The following is a 25,011-nucleotide window of genomic DNA, read 5'->3' on the forward strand; positions in this document are numbered from 1 at the left end:
CATTGCATTAGTCTAATTTCCCATTCTGTCTACTTCTCTGTCTCCTGTAGGTATTCCTGATGTCCCGGACTCAGCAGAATTCCCAACTCCTGTCTCGTCCATCACCACATGGAAGACAGTTGGTCAGCCAGAGAGAGATGGAGAGGGAGATCTGGAGCCTTCAGTAAATCCTGCAGCCGGTAAGATCACTCACAGTAAACAGCACAGGGAGGAGTTCGTGGACTTTAATTCAGACCCTGAGGGCATGATGTAGGAACAATGCTGGGCAAGGAACATGAGAAAATTCTCAGGCTTCATTATCACCATCTTGTCTGTAAATTCATCTGTTCCACAGAACCCTCCCTATGTCTGTCAGTTTCTCCATTGTCTGTTTCATTGATACCACTTTCCCTATCTCTATCAGCCCCTACAATCCTGCTTATCTCTGTAAGCTCCTCATATCAGTAAAACTCTCCAAGTTTCTGCCTTTGCCTTTAATCCCGGGTTCTGTCACATCTCTCCTTAACTGAAGAAAAACAACTCTTCAGTTCCTTAACCCATCCTGGTCAGTGTAGTCCTTTCCAGACCTGAAAACCCTCCCTGTCTTTGTGACCTTTTTGAATTCCTACTACCTTCATGATCTCTGTAACCTTCCCATCACGACAATAAAAAAAGCTCTGTACCTTAGTAACCTCCTCCAGCTGTTAGACTCCTCCTTGTCTCTGGACACAGTGCAGAGTGACCCTGCTTCTCTCATAAATTAGTTTCTGCATTTCTAATGATGACTATGAACTCTTCCTGTCTCTAAAACGCACTCAGTCTTTGTAAACTCTGCTGGTCCCGATTTGATGTAATTTTCTTCGGTAACTATAAACCTTTATACCTTTAATCTCCTCCAGACGCGACCACACAGTTTATTTCTCTAACCTCTATGAGTGATAGAGTCATAGAGATGTACAGCACGGAAACAGACCCTTCGGTCCAACCCGTCCATGCCGACCAGATATCCCAACCCAATCTAGTCCCACCTGCCAGCAGCCACCCATATCCCTCCAAACCCTTCCTATTCATATACCCATCCAAATGCCTCTTAAATGTTGCAATTGTACCATCCTCCACCGCATCCTCTGGCAGCTCGTTCCATACACATACCACCCTCTGCGTGAAAATGTTGCCCCTTAGGTCTCTTTTATATCTTTCCCCTCTCAGCCTAAACCTATGCCCTTGAGTTCTGGACTCCCTGACCCCAGATAAAATACTTTGTCTATTTATCCTATCCTATCCATGCCCGTCATAATTTTGTAAACCTCTATAAGGTCACCCCTCAGCCTCTGAAGCTCCAGGGAAACAGCCCCAGCCTATTCAGCCTCTCCCTGTGGCTCAAATCCTCTAACCCTGGGGACCTCCTTGTAAATATTTTGTGAACCCTTTCAAGTTTCATAACAATTCTTCCGATAGGAAGGATACCGAAATTGCACATAACATTCCAACAATGGCCAAACCAATGTCCTGTACAGCCGCAACATGACCTCCTAACTCCTGTACTGAATACTCTGACCAATAAAGGAAAGCATACCAAATGCCACCTTCACTATCCTATCTACCTGCAACTCTACTTTCAAGGAGCTATGAACTTGCACTCCAAGGTCTCTTTGGTCAGCAACACTCCCGAGGATCTTACCATTACGTGTATAAGTCCTGCTAAGATTTGCTTTCCCAAAATGCAGCAGCTCGCATTTATCTGAATTAAACTCCATCTGACAGTTAGCCCATTGGCCCATCTGGTTCAGATCCTGTTGTAACCCTCTTCGCTGTCCACTACACCTCCAATTTTGGTGTCATCTGTAAACTTACTAACTATACCTCTTATGCTCGCATCCAAATCGTTTATGTAAATGACAAAAAGTCGAGGGCCCAGCACTGATCCTTGTGGCACTCCACTGGTCACAGGCCTCCAGTCTGAAAAACAACCCTCCACCACCACTCTCTGTCTTTTACCTTTGAGCCAGTTCTGTATCCAAATGGCTAGTTCTCCCTGTATTCCATGAGTTCTAACCTTGCTAATCAGTCTCCCATGGGGAACCTTGTTGAATGCCTCACTGAAGCCCATATAGATCACATCTATCACTCTGCCCTCATCTATCCTCTTTGTTACTTCTTCAAAAAACTCAATCAAGTTTATGAGACATGATTTCCCACGCACAAAGCCATGTCGACTATTCCTAATCAGTCCTTGCCTTTCCAAATACATGTGCATCTTGTCCCTCAGGATTCCTTCCAACAACTTGCCCACCACTGAGTTCAGGCTCACTGGTCTATAATTCCCTGACTTGCCTTTACCACCCTTCTTAAACAGTGGCACCATGTTTGCCAATCTCCAGTCTTCTGGCACCTCACCTGTGACTATCAATGATACAAATATCTCAGCAAGAGGCCCAGCAATCACTTCTCTAGCTTCCCACAGAGTTCGAGGGTACACCTGATCAGTTCCTGGGGATTTATTCACCTTTAACCGTTTCAAGTCATCCAGCACTTCGCCCTCTGTAATCTGGACATTTTGCAAGATGTCACCATCTATTTCCTTACAGTCTATATCTTCCATATGCTTTTCCACAGTAAATACTGATGCAAAATATTCATTTGGTATCTCCCCCATTTTCTGCGGCTCCACACAAAGGCCGCCTTGCTGAACTTTGTGGGGCCCTAGTCTCTCCCTAGTTACCCTTTTTTCCTTAATATATTTGTAAAAACCCTTTGCATTCTCCTTAATCCTATTTGTCAGACCTATCTCATGTCCGCATTTTGCCCTCCTGATTTCCATCTTAAGTATACTCCTATTTCCTTTATACTCTTCTAAGGATTCACTCGATCTATCCTGTCCATATCTGACATATGCTTCCTTCTTTTTCTGAACCAAACACTCAATTTCTTTAATCATCCAGAATTCCCAATACTTACCAGCCTTCCCTTTCACCCTGACAGGAATATAATTTCTCTGGACTCTTGTTATCTTATTTCTGAAGACTTCCCATTTTCCAGCCGCCCCTTTAGCTGCGAACATCTGCCTCCAATCAGCTTTCAAAAGTTCTTGCCTAATACCTTATAAATTGGCCTTTCTCCAATTTAGAACATCAACTTTTAGACCTGGTCTATCCTTTTCCATCACTATTTTAAAACAAATAGAATTATGGTCGCTGGCCCCAAAATGCTCCCCCACTGAGACCTCACTCACCTGCCCTGCGTTATTTCCTAAGAGTAGGTCAAGTTTTGCAGTACCTTCTCTAGTAGGTACATCCACATACTGAATCAGAAAATTGTCTTGTACACACTGAAGAAATTCCTCTCCATCCAAACCTTTAACACTATGGCAGTCCCAGTCAATGTTTGGAAAGATAAAATCCCCTTCCCTTCCTACCCTATTATTCTTACAAATAGCTGAGATCTCCTTACAAGTTTGTTTGGCAATTTCCCTTTTACTATTGGGGGGTCTGTAATGCAATCCTAATAAGGTGATCATCCCTTTCTTATTGCTCAGTTCCACCCAAATAACTTCCCTGGATGTATTTCTGGGATGTATTTCACAGCTGTAATGCTATCCCTTATCAAAAATGCCACTCCCCCTCCTCTCTTGCCTCCCTTTCTATCCTTCCTGTAGCATTTGTATCCTGGAACATTAAGCTGCCAGTCCTGCCCATCCCTGAGCCATGTTTCTGTAATTGCTGTCAGATCCCAGTCCCATGTTCCTAACCATGCCCTGAGTTCATCTGCCTTCCCTGTTAGGCCCCTTGCATTGAAATAAATGCAGTTTAATTTATTAGTCCTACCTTGTTCCTGTCTGCCCTGACTGTTTGACTCACTTCTGTTCTCAGCTGTACCCGTCTCAGATCGAGTTCCCAAAATCTTCCCTGTGATTGTTATCACGTCCCATCCCTGCATTCCTCCAAATCCCTGTAAAGTCCTCCCATTCCTAAAACCCGCCTTGTATCCATCACCTGTCCCAGCTTCCACAACCATCCCTATCTTTGTAAGACCCCCCCCCGCCAACACCCCCGTCCCAGTTACTACAGCCCGCTGTATCACTAAATGCCAGTAGTCACTATTATATCAGAGTAAGGTGTGAAAGCAGGAATACTGTACTGGGTTAAATGATCAGTCGTGATCACATTGAATGGTGGGACCGACTCTGTGGTGAAATGGCCAATACCTGCTCTTCTTTCCTGAGCTTCTCTATAAACTTACTATCTATATAACCTCCTTCAGTCCCCACAGCCCTCCCTGTCTCCATAAACTCTTTCAGTCCCCACGACTCTTCCTATCCATGCAATCTGAATCATTCCCCACAAACCTCCCTAACTCCATAACCTCCAAAAGGTCCCACAACCCTCCCTATCTCCATTATCCCATCCTGACCCAACGACCCTCCCGTTCAGAGTAACCTCCTTCAATCCCCATGATCCTCCTGATCTGTGCAACCTCCTTCAGGCCCAACAGCCCTGCAGATCTCTTTGGCCCCTTTCAGGCCCCACATCACTCCCTATCTCCATAATGTCCTTCAGTCCCCACGACCCTCCCTATTTCCAAAACCTCTATTACCTGTTGAACCTGTAAGCTACATTTCTCAGATTGATAAACACGAACTCCCATAACCCTTTCTGCTGCCAGTCTGAAACCAAACAATGTTAGCCTGACAGTAGGTTGGGAGCTGAAATATGTTTGAAAGGATATGTCAATGAACAATAACTGGACCCTTAGAAACGCTTTTAAGAAAAAGAGAATGTGTTTTTGAACCTGTTGGATTTTATTTTTATTGGTGTGAATATAAATGGCGGAAGAGATACGGGTGTAGGAGTGGTTGTACCGAGGATACGAATTATTTGAATTTTCAGAAACATTTACACAAGTTTCAATAAGGGCGAAAGAGTAACTTGGTAGAGAATAGGGCACCTTAACTGTCAGGAGGTGGGTGAGATATTAGACAAAATAGTGTTGTCAGTATTTACTGTGGAGAAAGACATGGAAGCTCAGGAAGTTGGGGAAATAAATAGTGATGTCTTTGAAAGAATCCTCACCAGAGAAGAGAAAGTGCTGGAATCTTAAAACAAATAAAGGTAGATCAATCTTCAGTAGCGCATTAGGTCGATCCTAGTATATTGTGGGAATCTGGGGAAGAGATTGCAGTGTCCCTAACAGAGATATTTATATTATCAACAGACACAATGAGTTACTGGAAGACTGGAGGGTGGCTAATGCTGTTCCATCACTTAAGGTCTGCAGGGAGCAGCCAGGAAATCACAGCCCAGTGAGTCCAGTGATGGGGAAGTTGTTGGAGGAGATTCTGAGAGAAAGGAGCTCCATATACTTGGAAAGGCAAGGGCTAATTAGAGATAGTCAGCATGGCTTTGTGAGTGGGAAACCATGTTTCACAAACCGGATTGACTCTTCGAAGAGTTGACCAAGCGATAGATGAAGGCAGAGCAGTCAGTGTTGTCTACATGAACTTCAGTAAAGCATTTGACAAGGTTCCAAGTGATGTAGAACATCTAGTCAAGAGGAAGCAGGAAGCTAACTTAAGTTTGAGGAACCAAGGATCAGAAGCAGGGCTCGAGAGAGTTACATGGGGCAGCACGGTGGCTCAGTGGTTAGCACTGCTGCGTCACAGCACGAGGGACACGATTTCAATTCCAGCCCCAGGCGACTGTCTGTGTGGAGTTTGCACATTCTCTCCGTGTCTGCGTGGGTTTCTGACAGGTGCTCCGGTTTCCACCCACAGCCCAAAGATGTGCAGGTTAGGTGAATCAGCCATGCATTGTTCAAGAAAGGGAATAGAGATAATCCTGGGAATCACAGACCTGTCAGTCTTCTGTCTGTGATGTGCAGATTATTGGAGAGGACTCTGAGAGTCAGGATTTATGATTCCTTGGAAAACCATAGTTTGATTAGAGAAAGTCATCCTGGCTTTGTAAGGGACAGGTCATGCCTCACAAATCTTATTGAATCCTTTGAGAATGTGACAAAACACATTTATGGCTCATTGAGAAAGTACAGAGCATGGGATACAGGGAAACCTGCCTGTCTAGATACAGAATTCCTGGCCCATAGAAGACAGAGGGTGATGACAAATGGAAATCTTTCAGCCTGGAGCTCAGTGACCAGTGGGTTTCTGCAGGGAGAGGTCAAAAACTCTCTGCTCTTTGTGATTTTATGAACGACTTGGATGTGTGAGTCGAAGAGTGGGTAAGAAAGTTTGATAATGACACGAAGGTTGGTGGAATGGTGAATAGTGTGGATGTCTGCTGGAGGTTGCAATGGGACATTGACAGGATGGAGAGCTGGGCTGAGAAGTGGCAGATGAAGTCAAATCTGGAAAAGTGTGAAGTGCTGCATTTTGGAAGGTGAGACTTGAATGCAGAATACAGGGGTAAAGGCAGAATACTGAATAGTGTGGAGGAACAGATGGATCTTGGATTTCATGACCAGAGATCCATCAAATTTGCCACCAAGCTGATCGTGTTGTTAAGAAAGAATATGTTGTATTGGCTTTCATTAGCTGGGGGATTGAGTTTTAAAGCCATGAGGTTATGCTGCAGCTCTATAGAGCCCTGTTTCAATCCCAATTAGAATATTGTGTTCAGTTTTGATCCCTTCATTACAGGAAGGATGTGGAAGCTTTAGAGAGGGTAAAGAGGAGATTTACCAGGATGCTACCTGGACTGGAGGGCATGTCTTATGAAGAAAGGTTGAGGGAGCTAAGGCTTTTCTCATTGGAGTGAAGAAGGGTGAGGTGTGACTTGGCAGAGGTGAACAAGATGGTGTGAGGCAAGGATAGAGTGAACAGTGAGAGACGTCTTTATCCCATGGCATACATGGTACAGGGGAGGATAATTGTAAGGTGATTGGAGGATGGGTAAGGGGAGATTTCAGATGTAGGTTCTTTACACAGACAGTGGTGGGTGGGTGGAACGGGACATTTTAACAGACTCTTGGATAGGCATGTGGATGACAGCAAAAGGAAGGGTATATAAGTTAGTTTGATCTTACAGTCGGGTAAAAGATTGGCATGGCATCATGGCCGAAGGGTCTTGTGCTGTACTGTTCTGTGTTCTACATTCTGTATGGTAAACTGGGTAATAAGCTCAGATCAATGTAAAAGGATATGGTATTCAGGAGGAGCTAGTCAACTGGATACAAAATTGGGCTTGATGGTAGGAGACAGAGGGTGATGGGAGACATGTTGCCTCTCTGACTGGAGACATGTGACCAGCGGTGAAGTGGGTCCACTGTTGTTTGTCGTTTGGATAAGTAGTTTGGATGGGAGTATTGGTTTCCTGGTAAGTAATTTTTTTGAGTGACACTGAAATTGTTGGTAAAGTGGTCAGTGAAGAAGGTTATCTATGATACAACAGGATGAACAGTACTGCTGGGATAGTGGGCTGAAGAATAGCAGATGGAGTTTAATTAGATAAAGGTGAAGTGTTCCATTTTGGTGAAACAAACCAGGGTGGGACCTGTACAGTTAATGTTCGGGCCCTGGGTAGTGTTGTCAGTCAGAGACCCAGGGATGCAGGTAGACAATTCTTGGTAAGTGGTGTCACAGGTAGACAGGCTGGTGAAGCCGGCATTTGGGATGGTTACTTTCTTTGGGGAGAGCATTGAGAGTAGAAGTTGTGATGTCATGTTCTGGCTGTACAGGACATTGGTGAGGCCACCATAAAAGCATTGTTGACCAGTAGGAAGTACTCATCTGGTTCACTTACGTCCTTTCGAGAAGAACATCTGACATTCTAACCTGGTCTGGCCTGCACGTGACACCAGACCCACAGCAATATGGCTGACTCTGTGCTGTACTCTGGATAATTAGCAGTGGGGCAAAGAATGTTGGTCCAATCAGTGACATCCTCATCCCATGAATAAATAAATAAAAATACATACATCCCTCCCTACCTCTGCAAACACCTCCAGCTGTAGCAATCTGTACTGGCTTTGTAACACCGTTCAGACCCTGACCCCTCTCTGTAACACTCTCACCACCTCCTGCACCTTCAGCTCTCCCGGTTCCTTTTGGGACATAAAACATTGACAATTATTCCCTCTTCCATCTGACCTCCTCCTGCGAGCAGACCCTTTGCAATCCCTTTAAAACTTACTCGTAAAACATTCTCTCATATCAGGATTTTAAGTACTTTTTGGTGATCCTCTAAGCCCGATAATCTAATATCCTTTTTACTTGAGTGAGGGACCGATGGGGATTTCTTGCTGAGGATTTGTCTGTTTCAATGGAATGTCCTTTTGTTGAGTATTTTAAACTGCTCCTTCTAATGTTTTCCACTGTTCATTGACAGACACATATTTCAGTCTGTTTAGCCTATTTACCTTGGTCAGTTCTCCTCTCCAACTAATGTTATTGGTTATTTTTGTTTCTAGTTGTAGCTTGGCCTTTCTGTGATTCACTTTAAAACTTTATATTTCTTTAAACTGCACTTTATCACAATTTTGCAGAGGATCTCTCCAGGTGACATTACTCATTCACAAAGTTTCATCACACTATGGTCGCTCTGAGATAGTTATGTCCCCAGCCAGTTGCACAATTTGTTTTTCAAAGAAACACTGAAAACTAATTCTCTGAACTCCTCTTCCAATATCACTCTTGCCAGTGTGACTGTCCCACATTTTGAATATTGATGTTTCCCAAAATTATCACAATGTGTTTGTTAAAAAATTCCAATGAGTTCCTGTGCAATGCAGTGATCAGCAACGGAATGCTTTTTGGTGGCTAAAACTATTCTGCTGCTTGTGTCCTTGGGAAGTAGTAGCCAGAATTTACATTCAGACTGACTCTACTTCATGATCTGAGGCCAAATGCTTTCTCTGTGATGTATTTCTTACCCATTATTGTTAGTGTTACCCATTTTGCCTGAGTTTCTGCAAGGTTGTGATCCATTGAATATTTACGTCCACCTTTTGTTCACCCTGTAACCATGTCACTCTGTTGTCTGAACCTTTTTTATCTCAGTATCACAAATCCATCTGCCTTATTGATAAGACTTCGTCCATTGAAAAAAAACATAATTTCCTCTTTCCCACAATTTCCTGTCACAAACCTATTCACTGATGTACAGTTTTAGTTTATCGCTGTCCCATCCTGTACCTTTCTGATTGCCTTCAGCCACATCCCCGTACTGTTCCGATGCTTCACCTTTTCTCTTTGGATTTGGAAAGCTCCTTTCACCTGGACCCTGTCCCTGCATCCTTTCTGTCAGTTTAAAGCCCTGTCCATTAACCTACAGACATGATTGGCCAGGACACTGGTCCCATCACGGTTCCAGTGGGACCATCCTAATGGATTTTTTTAAATATAAATCCGGTAGGGGATGTGGGTGTCTCTGGCTGACCAGCCTTTATTGCCCAGCCCTAGCTGCCCTTGAGCTGAGTAGCTTGCTTGGCCATTTCAGAGGATCATTGAGAGGCAAAAACTTTGCTGTGGGGATGTCGTGCAGACCACGTGAGGATGATCAGATCTCGTTATTGAAAGGGCAAGTGGGTGGCACGGTGGCTCAGTGATTAGCACTCCTACCTCACAGCCCCAGGGTCCTAGGTTCGATTCCAGCCCCGGGCGACTTTGTGGAGTTTGCACATTCTCCCTGTGTCTACGTGAATTGCCTCCGGATGCTCCGGTTTCCTCCCACAGTCCAAAGACGCGCAGGTCAGGCGAATTGGCCATGCGAAATTGCCCATAATGTTAGGTGTATTAGGTCGAGTGAGATGGGTCGGAGTGGGTTACTCTTTGGAGGGATGGTGTGGACTGGTTGGGTCGAAAGACCTGTTTCCACACTGTAGGGAATCTAATCTCAGGGGCTGTGATTTTTGTACATCAGCAATTGTTTCATATTTGTCTATGGATTGTTAATTGCTCTTTTTAAAATTATTGATTTTAAATTCCACCATATCTTATGATGGGATTCAAACCTACCGCCCCTGAACATTAGCTGAGTTTTTGGATAAATTCCCTAACAATAATGTTAATAGGCCAACACTTCACCTGCTCACTGGTTGCTCATCCCTGAGCACTGATACATGAAGCTAAACCCATTCTTCCAACATGACTGTGTGATCCTGAAGTCTTCCAGCACTCTGCTGATATCACTGTCTCTCTCCATGTGGTATCCCTCACTGTGTGGGTCTAATTGCTGTCTCTGTCAGCGTCTCTCACTCTTGCAGCTACTCCAGATCCTGAGCTAACAGAATTCTCCACTCCAGAGGGACGCAACAGCACAGGCCAGGGATGGAGTTTGGGATTTTCCAGATATCTGTGGGGCTCATTTCCATTCTCCTTGTGTAACCCTCACTGCATCAGTCTAATTTAACATTCTGTCTATTTCCCTGTCTCCTGTAGGTACTCAAGAAGTTGCTGACTCAATAGACTTCCCAACTGCTGTGTGTCTCATCCATCACCTCATTGAAGATGGTTGGTCAGGCAGAGAGGCAACGGGAAGGGAGATCTGGAGCCTTCAATAAATCCTGCAGTGAGGTAAGGTCACTCACAGTGCACAGAGCAGAGAGCAATGAGAGGGCTCCAAACATCGCTAACAAGACATGATATAGATACAGTGCTGGATGGGAAGCACAGTACAGACACACTCCGTGCTCAATCACCACATCGACTTTAACTTATGTTGCACTGAGACAGCTTCGGGAGTTCAGAGTTATCAATCCAGTCCTGTGCTGTCTTAGTGAGCATCAGGACAACAGAGGTTAAAGCAGGCCTCCGACGAGAGGTTGGGAATGCTGCCTGGGATCTTTCTGTTCTGTGTTCTCCCTCCAATACTGTACTAAGACTCAATAGTCTGCAACACTGTATCTGTGGCATGGCTTGTGCACCAGTGTCTTCAGTCATTTGTAACTCCTATAACAGTAGTTGTCCCTGTAACCTGCTCCATTCCCGATACTCCGTCCACATATTTGAAACGTACTGCATTCCAGACTACTATCCCCATCGCTGTAACTTGCTTCAGTGTCTACAACCCGCTTTATATCTGTACTGTAATCCTCTTTAACTGGTCACAGAGCGATACAGCACAGAAACAGAACCTGTGGTCCAACTCCTCAATGCTGCCCATGTTACCTAAACTGAATGAGTCTCATTTGCTGCATTTGGCCCTTATCTCTTCAAAACTTCTCCTCTCCTTGTACCTGCCCAAATGTCTTTTCCATGCTATAATTGTTCTTGTTTCTCCCATGTGCCTGAGGCAGTCTGTTCCGTCTATGCACCATCCTCTGTGGATAATGATCCCTCTCAGCTCCCTCTTTAAACCCTTGCTCTCTCTCACCTCCTGTTTATATCCTCTAGTTTTGGACTCACCTACCCTTCGTTATTGACCATTCTTAGGGTCGCCCCGTGGCCTCCTCTGCCCAGGGGAAATATTTAGGACAATGTTACAAATATCTCCAACGTATGTAACAAAGTGCTGGCCAATGTCGGCAAATGTGTCAACTGTCGCTTTCCCCACCCTGTCCACCTGTGATGCTATTTCTGAGGAACAATGTAACTTGCACCCCCTGGTCTCTCTCTCTCTCTGTTCAACAACCCTGGCCAGAGCCCTTCCATTAACAGTATTAGTCCTCCCTGGTTTGTCTTAACAAAATCCAACCCCTGAATTAAACTCCATCTTTCATTCCTTGGCCCACTGGCCCAGTTGGTCAAGATCCCCGTTGATAACCGCATTTACTGCCCACTACACCATTCATTTGATCATCAACAAACTTTCACACAATCACTCCTATATTTTCAACCAAATCGTTTATGTCGATGATGCACATCAGTGGGCCCAGCCCTGATCCTTTCTTCAATAATGGAATCAAACCATATTCTTGTCATAGAGCCATACAGCATGGAAACTGACCCTTCAGTTGATACCCACTATAATCTAAAACTAAACTCTTCCCAGCTGCCTGTTGCAGGCCCATATCACTCCAACCCTTCCCTATTCACCTGTTTATCCAAATATCTTTTAAACGTTGTAATTTTACCCACATCCACCCCTTCGTGGGCGGCACGGTGGCACAGTGGTTAGCACTGCTGCCTCACAGTGCCAGAGATCCGGGTTCAATTCCCGCCTCAGGCGACTGACTGTGTGGAGTTAGTATATTCTCCCCGTGTCTGCGTGGGTTTGCTCCGGTTTCCTCCCACACTCCAAAGATGTGCAGGTTAGGTGAATTGGCCATGCTAAATTGCCCGTAGTGTTAGGTAAGGGGTACATGTAGGGGTATGGGTGGGTTGCACTTCGGCGGGGCGGTGTGGACTTGTTGGGCCGAAGGGCCTGTTTCCACACTGTAAGTAATCTAATCTTTCTCAGGAAGTTCATTCCACACTCAAACCACCCTCTGTGTAGGAAATTGCCCCATATCTTTGTTTTGAACATCTCTCCCCTCTAACCTTAAAAATGTGGCCCCTCCTCGTGAGACTCCCCCATCCTGAGGAAAAGGCAACTACCATTAAATTGATCTATATACCTCCATTTTTTTTTCATAAACCTTTATAGCATCATGTCTCAACATCCAGGCTCCAGTGAAAATACACTCAGCCTATCCAGCCATCTTTCAGAACTCAAGCCTTCCATACCCAGCAATATCCTGGTAAATCTCTTCTGAACCCCCTGCAGCTTAATAATATCCTCCCTGTTAACTGGGCGACCAGAACTGGACAGAGTATTGCAGAAAAGGCCACACAAATATCTGTGCAATCTCAACATGACGTCCCAAATCCTCCACTCAATGGACTGAGCAATAGTCAGGCATGCCAAGCACTGACTTATCCATCCTGTGATGCAAGCTTCAAGGATTATGTACGTGAACCCGGAGGTCCCTCTGCTCTAAAACACTAACTGAGGCCCGAACATTAATTGTATAAGCTCTACCCTTGTTTGTTTTGCAAAATGCATTTCCTCATATTTATTCAGATTGAATTCCATCTCTAGTTTTTCAGCCCATTCACTCACTTCATCAAGATCCGTTTGTAATCTCAGAAAACCTCCTTCACTGTCCATGATGCCACCCTCCAGCCTGCCAGCCCAGCACACATGGCTGTCAGTAGTACACATACCTTTGCTAGGGGCTCCACAATTTCTTTCCTAGCATCCCACAGTGTCCCTGTGATACACTTAATCAGGTTCTGGGACTTGCCATAGCTTGGAGTTTTAAAACCCCCAGCACCACCTCTTTTATAACATGCACTCTTTTTGAGTCAAAGAGATATACAGCATAGAAACAGACCCTTCGGTCCCCAACTCGTCCAGGATTATCAGAAGATCTAAATAAATCCATTCCCTTTTCCAACATTTGGCCCATATACGTCTACACCCTTACTATTCAGATGCCCATCCAGATACCTTTTAAATGTTGTAATTGTATCATTCTCCATTGCTTTCTCTCTCAGCTGATTCCATACACACATCACCATGTGTGTGAAGAAGCTGTCCCTTCAGTCCCTCTGTAAACCATTCACCTCTAACCTTAAACTTATACCCTCTAGTTTTGGGCTCCCCAATTTCTGGGAAAAGGCCTTGTATGCTTACCCTATCCATACCGCTCATGTTCATATAAACCTCTGTAACGTCATTCCTCAGTCTCCGATTCTCCAGTGACAGTAACCCCAGCTTAGTCAGCAACAACCCGGGCAATATTTTGTTAATCTTTTCTCACATTTTCAAGTTTCCCAACATCTTTCCTGTAGCCGAGAGACTGGAATTGCAGAGAAATCCAATTGTGGTCTAATGTGTTACTCTTGTTCCCTGAGTTCCCCAGTCTTGCTCCACAGTAAGTTCTGGAGTGAAATAATTGTTTAGGATCTTAGCAAATATCCTGCAGTTCCTCACATCGATGGCCTCATTGATCTTTAATGGACACTATTTTGTCCTGAGTTACTTATGCACTCTTAATACACTGATACAATGACATTTAGATTTCCCTTTCCTTCTCTGCTGAGGCTATTTCATTTAGCCTTTCTCCATTCCTGTTTTCTACTCAAAGTGTATTCCTACAGCACCTGTATATCCTCAGGGATTCCCTTGATCTAGCTGGCTATACCTGACATGTGCCCCCTTTTCCTTGACCAGACCCTCAATAGACAGCCAGTGTTTCCGAATGCTGTCAGCATTGACCTACCCACAAACAGGAAAATGCTGGCGCTGATCGATCAGTTTATCTCACTTTTAAAATATTCTCACTTGCCAAACTTCCCTTTCCCTGTAAATAATTCCCTTTCCCAATCACATTTTGAAAGTTCCTGGCTAATACGATCAAGATTGGTCAAGCTCCATTTTTTAACTTGCACTTGTGGACCAGGCCTGTCCTTTTCCAAAGCTGTTTTCAAACTACTAGAACTGTGGTCACTTTGGCAAAATGCTTTCCCACTCACATCTCAGTCCCTTTCCCTACCTTAATTCCCAAGGGGAGGTCAGGTTTTGTCCCTTTCTCTTTTCAGGTCATTTACATATTGATTGGGAGTTTTCTGGAACACATAACCAAATTCCTCCCTTGCAAACACTGAACACTGGCAGTCCCAGTCTCTCTTTGGAAAGTTCAAAAACGCTACCATAACAGCCCTATTATTATGGTTGATATTTAAGATGTCCCGACATATTTGTTCCTTAGTCTGCCACAGATTATTCTGGGTCTGCAGTCCAATCGTATCAAAGTGATGATCCATTCTTATTTCTCAGTTCCACTAACATAGCTTCACTGGGCGATCCCACACAAATATCCTCTCTAAGTACTGCTGTGACGATTCATGCAATCAAAACCCACCACCACACGTCCTCTTTTGCCTCCCCTTCCTGTAGCATCTCTACCTTGAAACAATGAACTGCCAATCCTGACCCTCCCTCAGCTGTGTTTCTGTAATAACTATGATATCCCAGTCCCATGTTCCAATCCATGCCTTGAGTTCATCTTCCTTAGCTGTCAGGCCCCTTGCATTGAAATAAATACAGTTTAATCATCAGTTTTCCCCCATTCCCTGTTATGTTCTTGCCTGCCTTGTCTGCCGAAATTGCTGTCTTTAACTCGTGTACCAGCCTCAATCTTCTTTCTGACCTTACATTTATTTAACGTCCAATACGCTGCCAGACTGGGTTATATCCTCTCAAGCAGCTCTCGCAATTCACCCCACCAGGATATGGGTCCCTCTCCCGCTCCCAGTTGATGTGCCTTTCCCACCCTGTCAACCTGTGCTGATACCTTCAGGGATCTATGGACTTGTCCATCAAGGTCCCTGTATTCCTCAGTACTCCGCAAGGACCTCCCGTTCATTATGTCTGTTCTTCTCTTATCGTACCTCCCACAGAGTATTACCTCACTTCAATCAGAACTAAACTCTGCTTAGATTATCATCCGATCGACATCGGACTGCAGACAGAGACCATCCTCCTCACTGTGAACAAAACCCTCACCTTTATGTCATCTGCAAACTGACTAATGATACCTTCTGCTTTCACATCCGAGTTATTAATGTTCAATGGTTCCTGCACAGATCTCTGTGGTACACCCGCTGGTGAAAATATTCTATCCACCAATTTTGCATCAAATTTGCCAACTTGCCTTGGAACCCAATCCTTTTGGACCAGCCTTCCATGTTGGATCTTGTTTAAGGACTTATTCAAGTCCAGGTAAACCACATCATCTGCACAGCCTTCATCAATATACTTGAGCACAATTTTTAAAAAATTGAACTGAATTCCTCAGGTAGTATCTCCCTCTGCCAAATCCGTGATGTCTAAACCGAGTTGATCCTTACCTTTGGAAGTGTTGATTCATCCTTACAATTGTTTCCAATAATTTCCCTCCCCCTGCTGTCAGACTATCTGCTCTGTAATTACCTGGCCTATCGCTGCTGCCCTATTTGAAAAAAGGAACCACATTAGCAATCCTCCAGTCATTCGGCACTTTACCTGTGTCCAGCAAAGTGTTATATATATCCACCAGGGCCCCAGCAATCTCTGGGTAATTAGCATGGGGTCAAAGAATGCTGGTCCAGGCAGTGACCACTCTCTGTCACACTATCACCACCTTCACCTCTCCATGTTCGTATCGTGTCAATAAACCTTGACAACGATTCCCCTTCCCATTGCCCCCCTCCTGCTAGCAGACCCACTGCAATCCCTTTAAAACTTACTCTAAAACTCTCTCACACTTCAGGATTTTAAGTACTTTGTGGTGATCTTCTCAGCCTCAGAATCGAATATGATCCATTTTGTCCTGAGTGATGGACCAGTGGGGATTTCTTGCTGAGTTTTTGTCTGTTTCAGTGGAATGCCCTTTTGTTGAGTATTTTACACTGTTCCTTCAAATGTTTTCCACTGTTCATTTACAGGCACATATTTCAGTCTGTTTAGCCTGTTTATCTTGGTCAGTTCTCCTCTCAAACTCATGTAATTGGCTATTTTTGTTTCGAGTTGTAGCTTGTCCTTTCTGTGATTCACTTTAAAACTTTATATTACTTTAAACTGAACTTTATCACAATTTCCCAGAGGATCTCTCCAGGTGACATTACTCATTCACTAAGTTTTATCACACAACAGTCTCTCTGAGATAGTTACGTCCCTCGCCAGTTGCACAATATGTTTTTCTCAGAAACACCGAAAAAAATTCTCTGAACTCCTCTTCCAATATCACTGTTGTCAGTGTGATTGTTCCGGACTTTGCAAATATTGACGTTTCTCTAAATGTTCACCATGCATTTATTAAAGATTCCAATGAATTCCTAATTATTGCAGTGACGAGCTATGAAATGCTGTTCGGTCGGTGGTCTAAAACTGTTCTGCTGCTTGTGTCCTTGGCAAGTAGTAGCCAGAATTTACATTCAGACTGACTCTACTTCATGATCTGATGCCAAATGCCTTCTCTGTAATGCCTTTGTTACCCATTCTTGTTAGCGTCGTCCATTTTGCCTGAATTTGCACAAGGTTGTGAACAATTGAATATTTATGTTTAGTTTAGTTTAGTTTACTTACAGTGTGGAAACAGGCCCTTCGGCCCAACAAGTCCACACCACCCCGCCGAAGCGTAACCCACCCATACCCCTACATTTACCCCTTTACCTAACACTACGGGAAATTTAGTATGGTCAATTCACCTGACCTGCACATCTTTGGACTGTGGGAGGAAACCGGAGCACCGAGAGGAAACCCACGCAGACACGGGGAGGATGTGCACATTATGTTCCACCTTTTGTTTGCCCTGTAACCACATTTTTCTGGTGTCTAAATCTCTTATATCTCTGTGTCACAAATCCATCCAGCTTGTTGCAGAGACTTTGTCCATTAATAAAAAACATAATTTACTCGTTCCCACAATTTCCTGTCACAAATGGATTTGCTGATGTACAGTTTTAGTTAAACTTTGTCCCATCCTGTTCCTTTCTGTTGTCTTCAGTCACATTCCCACGCTGCTCTGATGCTTCACGTTTTCTCTTTGGATTTGGAAAGCTCCTTTCACCTGAAGCCTGTCCCTGCATCCTCTCTGTCAGTTTAAAGCCCTGTCCATAAACCTACCAAAGTGATTGGCCAGGACATTGTTCCACTGGAACTGTGCTGGGACCAATCTGAATGGATCTTTTAAAAATCAGGTATGGGATGTGGGTGTCTGTGTCTGACTAGCCTTTATTGCCCATCCCTTGCTGCCCTTGAGCTAAGCAGCTGGCTCGCCCATTTCACAGGGTAATTGAGAGGCAAACACTTTGCTGTGGGTATGTCGTGCAGACCACATGAGAGTGAACTGTTGTCTTTCTCTGAAGGTCAAGTGTTTGGATAGTTATCAATGCTTATTTATGGATTGTTCATTCCAATTTTAAAAACATATATTCATTTAAAATTCCACATGGTTAGAAGTTAGAAAGAAGAAGGGGGTTGGTCACTTTGTTGGGACTGTATTGTAGACTGTTGTAGACCCAACAGATACCAGAGGAGCAGCTGTGTAGAGAGATTGCAGATAACTATAGAAATAATAGAGGAGTGCAGGCTGGAGATTTTAATACTCCCTGTACTGACTGGGCTACCTCGAGTATAGAAATACCTGGATGGAGGGCATGTTTTCAAATGTGTCCAACGAAGGTTCCTAAATCAATATGCAGAGGGCCCTACTCTACTCAGGCACGTGCAACACTGGACCTCCCCTCAGAAAACTAGGTCGGGCAAGTGACTGAACTGTCATTCAGAGAACACTTTGGGTCCAGTGCCCACAAATGTCTTCGTTTTAACATAGTTATGGAAAAAGATCAGCAGGTCCACAGATTGAAGAGGAATACTGGAACAGTGCCAGGTTTGGGGCCATTCTGCAGGATCTGGCTAGCGTCAATGCCATAAATTTAAAATTGCACAATGCCCAGTTATAATCCAACTCGCTTTGGAAGTGCTGGTCATCACTGTAACAGATGAAAGGCTTAAACTAAATTTGTTTTATATTATATTCAATGACACTGCCATCCTGTTGCTATAAATTCTGTACCTTAGGATTGTGCTCCACAACCACCTGATGAAGAAGCAGTGCTCTGAAAGCTAGTGCTTTCAAATAAACCGGTTGGACTGGAACCGAGTGTCGGGTGATTTTTAACTTTGTCCACCCCCAGTCCGACACCAGCACCTCCACATTATGATTCTAATCGATTGGGTGAGTCTGTTTGAAGGAAAAGGAACAACTGGCAAATGGGAGGCTTTTCAAAGTGTGATCTCAAGAATCCAGGACCAGTGTGCCCCATTGGGGTAAGGGGAAAAGCTGGCAGGGTTAGGGATCCTTGGCTGATGAGGGATAATAAGACCCTGGTCTTGAAATGAAGACTGCATACATTGGGTTTAAGCAATTCGGATCTACATAAACTAATCTATTCTTAAAGACACGATCAATCTGTGGAGACCCTACAATCCTCTCAGTCCCTGGAACACTCCCAATCTGCAGAAGTCATTCCAATGCCTGTGACTCTTTCAATACAGTTCCTATAAGACCCACTATCGATGTGATATCTTTTCATTGCCAGCACCCACCCTGTCAATATAAGCTCCTCCAGTGTCTCCATCCATCTACTCATTTCCACAATCTTCTCCAGCTCTTCCATGTGTAAACATCACCCTCCCCTCCAACCCTTCCCCACTCTGACCAAACTGGAGGTTACTAATGCTCCCTCATCTGTGAAACTGTCTCCAACCAAAATTGCTGTCTTTATTACTTGGAGAATCAGTCTGATTCCACACTCCCTTAATCTAAATAATCTGCATTACCTAAGCCTTCCTGTGTCTATAAACATCTTCAGTCACGACTACCCTCCTTACGTCTATTTGTTTTTCCAATCTGTCCAACCCACTTTATCTCTGTACTCAGCTCCATTCACCTAAAACATTCCTGTCTGTTTAAAACACCCCATCCTCCCAACATCCTTATCCATGTAAACTGCCCCATTCCTCCCAACCTCCCCATCTCCATGAACTCCTGTCGGCCCTACAGCTCTCCACATTTCTGTAACCTCCTGTGGCTCTATGCTCCTCCCTCCCTGTGAAAGCCCCTCCAGTCCCCACAATTCTCGCAGTATGGTCATCTGCTCCAGATCAGACCATTGCTGCCTCTGTTACCTCATACAACTTTACCAATGCCTTCTATTTGTGTCACTTCATTCAGAACGTACCCTCTCCCGCTTCCCAAAACCTCTTGCTGCCATCATAACCCTTGTTATTTAGAACATGGAATAGCACATTCCAGTACAAGCCCTTCCGCCCTCAATATTGTGCTGACCTTTTAGCCGACTCTAAAGATGAAATGAACCTACATACCTTACATTTTACTGTCATTGATGTGCCTATCCAAGAGTTGCTTAGATGTCTGTAATGTGTCTGAATCTACTACCATGGCTGGCAGTCCATTCCACGCACCCACCACACTCTGTGTAAATAACGTACCAGTCCCGTCCATGCCGACAGGATATCCCAACCCAATCTAGTCCTACCTGCCAGCACCTGGCCCATATCCCTCTGATATCTAAGCTAAACCTTTTGCCAATTACCTTAAACTTATCTCCCCTTGTGATAGCCATTTCCCCATGGAAAGTAGTCTCTGGTTATCCACTCTATCTATGCCTCTCATTCCCTTGTACACTTCTATTAAGTCACCATTCTTTCTCCTTCGCTGTGATCAGAAAAGCCCTAGCTTCCACAACCGACCTTCTATTGGCATGCCCTCCAGTCCAGGCAGCATCCTGCCAAATCGCCTCTGCACTGTCTTTAAAGCTTCCACGTCCTCCCTATAATGAAGCGAACAGAACTGTTCACAATATTCGAAGTGTGGTCTAACTGGGGTTCTGTAGAGCTGCAGCAAAATCTCACCTCTCTTAAATTCAATCCCCCTGCTAATGAAAGCCAACACACCATCCGCCTTCTTAACAGCCTGTCAACTTGGGTGGGAACCTGAGGGACACAGGATCCCTTTGTTCCTGCACGCTGCTAAGAATCCTGCCTTTAACCACGTAAAGGTTTTCTGCAGAATCCTCCAATCTAAAACTATCTCTATCTTTGTGAGTTCCTCCAGTCCCTACAACACTTATAAACTGTGAAACCTCCTCAAGTCCATATATTCCCACTGTCTGCAAAATCCTCCCGTCCTGCTGTCCCTCCATATCTCTGTAACCCCCACCATCCTCCAGTGCCCTTCTGGGGAACATTGCAGAGGAAGGAGGAGTTGGAGAGTCTGGGCCATGTTATGAAGGGCTGCAGAACCTAGAGGATGGTACAAATATCGGAAGGGACGTGGGACTTGCAGAAGATTAGATGTTCCGGGATTCATTGAACCTGCAGGATGGGACAGGAGATGGCTTGTGGAACCTGGACGATATTATGATTTGAACCACAGGTAATTTTTTATTAGACCATTCAGCCGATCTTACAGTCATAGAGATGTACAGCATGGAAACAGACCCTTCATTCCAACCCGGCCATGCCGCCAGGATATTCCAACCCAATCTAGTCCCACCTGCCAGTACCTGGCCTATCTCCCTCCAAACCCTTTCTATTCATATATCCATCCAAATGCTTCTTAAATGTTGCAATTGTACCATCTGAAAGATTGGCTGAAAGATCCAGTCAAACATTACCTGTGTTCAAATCATAACATCCTCCAGGTTCCACAACCCATTCATGGTCCCATCCTGCAGATCAGATATCCCAACCCAATGTAGTCCCTCCTGCTAGCACCCGGCCCATCTTGCTCTCAACCCTTCCTATTCATATCCCCATCCAGATGCCTTTTAACTGTTGTAGTTGTACTAGCCTCCACCACTTCCTCTGGCAGCTCATTCCATATATGTAATATCCTCTGTGCGAAAAAGTTGCCCCTTTTTATCTTTTATTTCTTTCGACTCTCACCCTAAACCTCACCCTATAATTCTGGACTCGCACAACCCAGGAGAAAGACTTTGTCTATTTACCCTATCCATGTCCCTCTTGATTTTATAAACCTCTATAAGGTCATCCTCAGCCTCCGACTCTCCAGGAGAAACAACCATCACCTGTTCAAACTTTCCCTATAGCTCATCCCTGGCATCGTTGTTGTAAATCTTTTCTGGACCCTTTCAAGTTTCACAAAATCCTTCCGATCGGAAGTAGAACAGAGTTGCATGCAGCATTCCAAAAGTGGCCTAACCACTGTCTTTTACAGCCGCAACATGACCTCCCAACTCCTGTAATCAATACTCTGACCAATGAAGGAATGCATACCAAGCGCCTTCTTCGCGATCCTAACTACCTGTGACTCTACTGTCAAGGAACTCTGTATTTCATTTGAAAAATTGCATAGACAGGTAGAGTGGCCTGAGGTCTTCTGGGTAATGCTAGTTTAGTCTAAGCTGGTAGGCAGAGCCAGTGAAATATTTGCAGCGCTGTCTCTCAAATGGTCGAGTGATAATGCACATGTCAAATAGGCTATTATAAGTGCTTATGGATTGCTTATGAAAGGGAAGCCACTACAATTCCCTTTACTGTACCACCGCAATGTGTCAAAGCTGCTTCAGGTCTATATCCTCCGAATTGTTGAAATCTGCTCTCACCATTGCAGCGCCCATTCTTTCCTAACATTGTTGAGTCTTTAAAAGCTTCCCTATCAGGTTAATCTCCTCCACTGCATACAACACTCCTAGCCTGTGTAATCTCTTCAATTCCTTCAGTTCCTATATACCTATGTACAGGTGTGACTGCTTTGTGGCCATTGTATCCTCATTTATATCTGCAAAAGGCTCTTCTCACTGGAGCACATCCTATGCTCATAAGTGAATCTGGTCTCTCACAAGACTCTCTGTCACTGTCTCCTCCAGTCTCTACAAGCTTCCCTATCCCTGTCGTATCTTGCAGCATGCACACCACTCACTCTCTCTGACATACCTTCCAATGCATAAATTCATCTCTCCTTCTAACTGTATCCAGTCTACAACTTCATCCCTGTCTGTGCAACATTCTCTAGTCCATATACTTCTCTCTATTGCTGCAGCATTCTCCAGTCTATATCATCTTCCATGTGCTTGCAACATTCTCCAGTCCATACTACCCACCCTTTCCCTGTAATATTCTCCAGTCCATACCATCCTCCCTATCACTGTGATATTCTCCAGATCCCACAACCTTTGTTCAATATACGACATCCTGGAATCCTGTGAACGTTTCTACGCCCTGATCAAAATAGTCCATGTAACGATCCACAACCGTACACACATCCCTATCGCTGGAATCTAATCAAAGACGCTTTATGTCTCTATCTTCCTCCAAACAATAATTTGTTTTCTCCTGCGAACATTCTGTAGCAACTGTAACTATGTTTAACCCTGCAACATTGTCACGCCCCCAAACATCTCTCCCACTCTGTGACCTCTAACCATCCCTCAAAGGCCCTCTCTCGGTGACACGCGCCATGCATTTGCAACAAGGCAGATGGAATGACAGCATTAACTGAAGGGAACAGATATGATCGAACTGTTATTGTGGAGGGGTGGCTGCAGAATGATCATGACAGCAATGTGATTATTGAGGGGTTGTAGGGATTTAGGCAGAATCAGGAAAAAAACAAACAAGGTCCCGTTTTGTTGTGAAGACAGGACGCAGTCAGTGCATAAGTGAGACAGCCAATTTAATCTGGGAATCAAAATATAGAGTCATTTTGAATGGACAGCTTCCAAATAGCAAGGGAGATCTGGAAGATCAAATCACAATCCATGCTTGTTGTTAAGTTGGATACAATATTTTCTTGGGGATAGTAGACAGAGGCATGTGGAGTGGTCAATTTCTGATTGGACGTCTGTGGCCAATGGTGTTTCGCAAGGATCAGTGCTGCGATGTCTGTGTGTCATTTATATCTGTGATTCAGGTGAAAAGGTCAGCAGTTTGAGTGGTAATTTTGCAGATGACATTTGGAAAGGCATGTAATGATTAGGGATAGTTAGGGGAATTGTGGATAGTGAGGAAGATTGTTAAAGGTTGCAGCAGTATGTAGATCAGCTGGAACGTTGGGCAGAGATGTGGCAAATTGAATTTCTTCGGGACAGGTGTGAAGTGATGCATTTATGAAGTCAAATGGAAGAGAGAAGTACACGAATTGACTAATTGGAAACATGGATAAACAGAGAGACATTGGAAGCAAATCCATAGCTCCCTCAAAATAACAACACAACAGGATGTGGTGGTAGAGGGGGAGTATGGTATGCTTACCTTTATTGGGCACAGTATTGAGTACAGATTTTTGCATGTCATGTTGTGACTGATTGAAACTTCAGTCGGTCATGTTTGAAAGGTTGCGTGTCGTTCTCATTGACACACCACAGGAAGGATGTGGAGTTTTGGGGAGGGTGTAACAGAGGGTTGGCAGAATATTGCCTGGATGAGAATGTGTTTACTGTAAGGTTGGACGCAGTTGGATTGTTTTGCATGAGTATCGGTGACTGAGGGGTGACCTGGTACAGGTTTATAGCATTAGGAGAGGCATGGATAGTGTGGATAGTTGGAATCCTTCTTCCAATGAAGAAACATCAAATACTAGGGCGCATCGGTTTAAGGTGAGAGTGAGAAGTTTTATGTGAGATCAATGAGGCCAGTTTTCTTTACCAAGAGGGTAGAAGCTGCTCAGGAGGTGGGAGAGGTGGCAACGAGAGCAAACATTTGAAGGGCATTTAGACAGAAACATGAACAGGCAGAGAATAGAGGGATATCGCCCATGTGCAGGCAGTTGGGATGAGTTTAGAATAGCATCATGGTCAGCACAGCCATGGTGGGCCCAGAAGGGCCTATTACTCTGCTGTACTGTTCTAGATTATAACTTCACAGCATCTAACCTGTCAAAGCCCCTCAGAACCCTCGATGTTTCATTCAATTTCTCTCCTATTCTTCAAAACCCTATTAGGTTCAAGGGCAATCTACCCCACCTCTTCTCATTGGAAAATCCCGCCATATCCAGGATCAACTAAGGGAACCTTCCCTAGCCTGCCTCCAACTCAAGAATGTCTTTCCCTAGGACACGCATAATATTCATCATAATCTAGGTGTGGCCTGACTTGTACCTTGCATCGTTTTAGCAAGACCTCCCTATTTTTAGACTCCATTCCCTTTGTAATAAATGACAACATTTGATTTGCCTTCTCTATGAACTGCTGATCCTGTAAGCTACCTGTTTCAGTTTGATTCACAAGGATTCCAAAAACCCATTGTGCAGTCAGTCTGAAACCAAACGGTGTTAGCCTGACAGTAAGTCGGGAACTTGTTGGAATGTGCTATAAAGAATATGACAATAAATGATAACTAGATACTTAGAAACAATGGGAGATCTAAGATTTTATAAAAGGGGAATATTTTTAAATCTGTTGGTTTCTATATTTTGGTGTGACCTTAAATGGCAGAATAGATAAGGGAGGCTAGTTGCGGTAGAGGGATATTTGAAATTTCAGAAGCATTTTGACAAGTTTCAACCAAAGCTAAAAATTAGGTCGTGAGAGAATAGGGCCCCTGAAAGGTCAATGTGGCTGTCTGT

Source organism: Chiloscyllium punctatum, chromosome 18 (assembly GCF_047496795.1).
Source record: "Chiloscyllium punctatum isolate Juve2018m chromosome 18, sChiPun1.3, whole genome shotgun sequence".
In the NCBI taxonomy this organism is placed as follows: Eukaryota; Metazoa; Chordata; class Chondrichthyes; order Orectolobiformes; family Hemiscylliidae; genus Chiloscyllium; species Chiloscyllium punctatum.